Consider the following 6,000-nt stretch of genomic DNA (forward strand, 5'->3'; position numbering starts at 1 on the left):
GATTCCCAGGACAGGGGGCCAAAGCATGTGTTCTGACATGCAACCAGCTTGTTCCTTCCCTGCCTCATTTGCCTCTCCAGGACAGGGCTTGAGTGTCAAGACAAATGACACCTGCACTTGGCTGAGAAGTTTCTCTCTGTGGCCTTTTGGAAGAGGAGGAAGGGGAAGGAGCTTACTCTGGGCAAAGCTTTGAAACGCCTCTCTCCCGTCTCCCTTCCCATCCTCTCTCAGGTGTTCTGGTGCCTTTTTCTTCTGCTGCTAACTGAATTTTCCAGTTCCCCCATGCCTGAGCAAATCCTGTCCCAGAACCACTCCTGCCCTCCCCTCCAAGGCTTCAAACTTCACAATTCTCTCTACCTACAAAATTCCATACTCTTTGTGATTTGATCTCAGCTAAGTTAAGGGAAAGCCTTTCTGCAAACTACTTCATACTAAGGGGTGAGTGGCAACTAGTCTCCACTCTTAATCTTCTCTGCAGATTTTTCCTTAATAACTGAAATTGACCCCAGTTGGTTGAAACCAATGCAGCAATGGGACCAGGAAAGAGCTACTGTGGAGCAACTTGGCCCACCTGCTGCTCATTAAATCTTACCACCTGCCTTCTCCAATAAGCAGTAACTAGAAAGAGAACAGGCCTGAAGTTGGCCACTGCCCCACCCCCCAACCCCTTCTCCAGCCAGCTTCCTACCAGGTAAGACCCTGAACCCAGGCACTCACTATATCCAGGCCCCCAGCAGTTGGGGAGGTTGGGGAGGACACACGTTTCAGCTGAGACAGACCCAGGCCTGCAGGGAGCACAGTTACTCAGGACTCCTGCACTTTCTGCTCAGGGGTCTTCAGTTTAACCTCAGGCCAGTTCCTGCTCTGCCCAGGTCTTGCTTCCATCCCCTCCACTTTCCCTGGAAGCCCAGCCTTCCCCCTCTTCCTTCTGGCTTCTGGGACTACAAGTGGGGCTCACAGAGAGGCCCAAACCACTGCTCAGGGTGAGGCCCAGACCCAGCCTCACCACGGCCACCATCAGCCGCACCAGTCCGGGGAGGGGAAGGAGAGCAAGAGAGCCTGGCCCTGGCGCACCCAGACAACACCAGCTAGAGAGACTGCCCACTTCTCTGACAGGCCGTCCGCCTGTGTATCGGGTGGGCAAAGGGCCATTACTCCAACACCAAAGGTGTGTATGATTAACTCTGGGCTGGCTGACTGCAGCACCAGACGGGTCACCACGCTCCTTGGCTGGCTGTTTCCTTTCCTCCCCAGATTGCTGCCCCAGCCCCCGGCAGGCTGTTCACCCTGAACGTGAGGAGGCCCACTGCTCGTTTTTGTCAGCCCTGTGATTTTGTCCCCACATCAGCTGGAATAAACAGGGACTGCTCCTCTTCTAAGCAGCAGCTCCGGCTACCCATAAAGGGAAGAAGCAGCGATAACAGTCGTGGGAGTTTGAAAATCTAACCTCCTCTCACCGCCCCACCCCCACCCAGCCGACAGGCCAGGCTGTGGCTGAGGACTGGAAACAGCTGCTTTCTCATTTCTCTAGAATGAACAACCTCCTTTCTCCTGTGTCTAGTTTCTCTTCCCTGCTTCACCTCACCCAGATTCTTATCACCTCCTATATGTGAGACTGAATCAAAGAAGAAACACAGCGGAGACTCAGTGTAAGCTCTTGAGTTTGCTTTCATGTGTGACATTTTTGCCATCAGCTGTGAGTGGCCACCTCCCATGAGGAGATGCAAAAGCATGTCGGAAAAAGATGTGTTGCTAAGAAATGCATAGTTCCCAGGCCCTTCTCCAACCCACCCTCCCCCTAGACGCCAACCAACTCCCCAAACACACACACCACCCACCCGTACCTTTGAAAAAGACAAATAGCCAAATCCCAGGGTTAAAGAGAAACGGTGCCGTCATGCCCTACTTCCTAGCGGTCTCCGCCCTGAGTTCCTCTTGAAGAAAGGAAAAAGTAGCCTGGCAAGCACAACGGAGCCACGCTATTCTCCTGTCAGACGTAAACAATTCACAGAATACCAGCCTCCGATAAGGTCACATAAAATGAGGCCAAGCGAGGCCACGTCATAATTCTGTCCAAGCACAAAAACAAGGTCACCGTGCCACCCAAAATACCAAACACACCCCTTTGGGGCTAAATGATGCTACGTGCTTACAACTACAGGTCTCTTCTCCTGCTAGTCCCTCCTCGTGGATAAATGTATTGAGACGCACCATCACAGAACTGTCCCTGCTCTCACAGCGTCCAAAACAGAGCACACTCGGCTGGCTTAGACCCTCCCCAGACCCAAATGCTGTGATAGACTCTGACTCCCTTCTCCTGAGACACCTTGAGGTTCCCCACGGTGTGTTCTCCAGAGCTCACCGCAATGAGTCAGCATCCCGACTTATATCTGCAGGTGTGTTCCTGGGCGTCTTTGGTTGAAGGGCACAGTCTCCAAATAAACTCTGCCCATCCTTATTTCCTCTGTTTGTTGTATTTGTTGGTTTTTTCATTTGTTACCATGAAGCGGTTAAGAACATGAGCTTTGAAGTCAAAACCCTGGCTCCAAATCCCAGTTCTGCATGACTTTGGTAAGTCAGCCTCTTGGAACCTGCTTCAGAAAAGCAGGTCTCACAGGGGACGGGGAGGATTCAGTAAGATACGTAAAGTGTGCATTAGAGCAGCTCACAGCCTGTAAGAGATACCAACAGGAAGTTATACCATAAGTCTGGTCTGAAGAACTCTGCTTGGCCTGTAATCCCTGGGAACACGCCAACTACTGTCATGTTACTTCAATTTACTGCAATAAGCTTAATGAACAAGCTATACTGGTTCAAATTTACAGGCCCTCAAACAATAGCTATGAGTAATAGCTTTTCAGCAAAACTTCTACTCAACAGTGGAAGAATGCACTAGGGCATCAGGATAAGGCACTTCAATGGATACATCTCAAGTTCTGTTTATTATTTCCAGAATCCTGGCTACAAATGCGATCTCTGCCCTTGCTGCCTTCACAGAGAAACCTTATAATCTCCTGACAATGTGATATTCTTGGGGGAGAAAACAAGACACTGGAGTCAAGAGACTGGAGTTTAAATCTTATCTCTTCCTTTAACCAGCTTTGGGAAGTTACTTAACTTGAATCTGTCTTTTCTTTGCAGGACTACATACATGACTATAGGACTATTGGAAAGTTAAAATTTAAAAAAAAAAAAAAGGAAAACTGAAATACAAAGCAAGCATTCAATTATGGTGCCCCATCCTTCACCAGTGTCTCCTCCAAGGCTCCAGCTCTCTCTCTCTCACACACACACACACATATACAAGATTCTATTTTATTCGAGGTTTTTCCACTTCAGCAGTTGTCAGTGGAACAATGGAGTCTAACCTGTACAGGTGTGTTCCCGGGGGGTGGAGACTGTCGGTCCCTCCTCTGTGAATTTCTTTGAGACCCATCAGGCCCTCTAAGTAGGTATAAGATAGTCTTCAGCATTCCGCAAACCAGTGAAGGTGGCAATAGCTTAAACATCTAAGGTACTAAGGAATAGACTTGAAAAAATTTTTGGAATGTGATGGGTGAAAAAGAACTTGTGAAATGTTCCTGAGTATGCTCCATTTTGTGGGACACACTCATGGCTTTTGAGACTGTATTATATGTAGGACTTGGGGAAAGTGGAGGTTATGAGTCTGCCAGAAAATGTCTTTCACCTCTCCCAAGACTCCATTCACAGAGCATCTGGGGTCCCCAGGAAACCCCATAGGGGCTTGAGTGGAAGTGAGGGGGCAGAGGGCAGAAAAACCAGGGAGGGAGTCTGGAAAAAAGTTCAGAGACCAGATGAGAATGGAAGGCACTTTCAAGTCCAGAAGATACCAAATTTCTCTAGGAGCTAGGACAGGGGTGTAGAGTCAGGAAAACCTCCTTAAAGGAGAGAACCCAGATGAGGGCATCGTGGTGTAATGGAACCTCCACCTCCTCTTCTACCCTGCTTATCTCAAGAGTCAACAGGATCAATAAAGTGTGTGTAAAAATGTCATAAACAGTAAAGCACTATAAAAATGAGTGGTAGTATAAGTGAGAAAAAGTCAATAAAACCTTTAAAGTAGCACACTCTTCACGTTAAGTATTTGCAATGTTCAGACGGACGGCACCCACAGAATCCTTAGCAACTGTAGAAGGTGTTATCTACGACACTCAGAAAGCTTGGCCTCTCTGTGGCAACTGACAACGGAAAACACACAGGGTGGGGAAAGGGGGAAGCTTTTGTAGCCAAACTGCCCAGCAGAGCAAGCAGGCGGCCACATGCCTCCTGCCAGTCACTGGGCTTCAGTACCTGGGGCAGGTACAGAGACACAGTGGGAAAACTTAGGTCTTAAAAAACTATCTTCCACCTCAAGAAGTTTCAGTGAGTCATTCAAACGACTTGTACGCAACCTTGGTTGAAAGAATTATCTGAAGAGGGGGAGGGTATTAGCAGTAGAGTGCATGCTTAGCATGCATAAGGTCTTGGGGTCAATCCCCAGTACCTCCACTAAAAAATAAAATTAAATCAAAAATTATTTTAAAATATATAAAGAAACTTAATTACCTCCCCTCCACCCAAAAGAAACAAAAAAAATTTTTTTTAAGAATGATCTGAAGAATTTCAATAGGCATAAGACAGTGTTTTCTAACATTTAAAAAAAAAATGCAGATGCTTTGTTAATAGCTGAAAATACGGAGGGTGTTTCCACGTGGTAGTAACTACATTTTGTTTCCACTGAGAAATCATTCTCAGTATGGATCCTCAAATTCCTTGCACACACTATTCTCTTCCTTTACCCTCCCCAACCATGAGCAGGGACCTGCAGCCTCCAAACTGGAGGCCCCTGGCCTAGGCTGTTGGGAATCACAATAGTTCAGTCTGTATATGATTATAATCAAGAAAACTGGGATGTTTAACAGATACAAACTACATACATAAAATAGATAAGCAACAAGGACTTACTGTATAGCACAGGGATTTATACCCAATATTTTATAAAAACCTATAGTGAACATAATCTGCAAAAATCCCTGAATCACTATACTGTACACTTGGGACTAACACAATATTATAAATCAACTATACTTCAATTTTTAAAAAAAGAAAGAAAATTGGGATGGAATGCTAAAGATTCCGCTGAAAAGAGGAGTGGGGGGGGTAGGTATGAAAAACATTTTTCCTTTTCTAAATGAAGAAAAAACCACAGCTTTTACTGGTCCCTACTGGGTTAAAGGTAAACCAGGCCAGCTCTAGGTAAACCTGTCATGCCCATAAAATGTATTTTCCTTTCAAATTCTTCTTCCCTACTTAGGTTGTGACTGCTGTCTTTATTGGGAGCCCCAGTCCTCCTACTCCCTCCCTCTTCCTGTTTGGGAAAGATATTATTTACACTAATTGGCCAAAGTTTAATAATTAAGTGTCATATAATCATGATGGATTGCGAAACCCTGGGGCATGGTTGCATACTACTTGCTCAAGAACATCCACATCTATGCAAACAAAATATTCTTACTGCTGACCCAGTATCCATCTCCCATCACCTTCCTTAGATTATCCCACCATGTCCCGGCCCTGTCCCAGGAAGCTCAGCAGTACCAGCGGCTTCTCTCCCAAGTCATGCCCTGGCCCCACCTTCCTTCCAAATCAAAGGCTTTCTGAGCCCTGGGGCTTGGGCTCCACCCCTTCCTATCTGATCACCAACCGGGTGCGCCCGAGGCAGCCCTGCTGTACCCATTACTGATAGGGAGCAAGGACAGGAGGATGAAGAGAACAAAAACAGGATGCAGCCTGGGAACCGAGACACAGAGGCACCTGCTGTAGGCCTGGAGCAGGCTCACCAGGAGGCTGTGCTCAGAAAGAACAGGCCGGAGCACAGAAGGATGAAGACGGGAGGGAGGGAGGGCAGGAGAGGGCTTGGTCGCATTTGTGTTGTTTTCAAGCAGCAGGATTATGGATACTGACATGAACACATCTGGAGGCCTCAAACAGCAGTAAAAA

Source organism: Camelus bactrianus, chromosome 1, assembly GCF_048773025.1.
Source record: "Camelus bactrianus isolate YW-2024 breed Bactrian camel chromosome 1, ASM4877302v1, whole genome shotgun sequence".
Lineage (NCBI taxonomy): Eukaryota > Metazoa > Chordata > Mammalia > Artiodactyla > Camelidae > Camelus > Camelus bactrianus.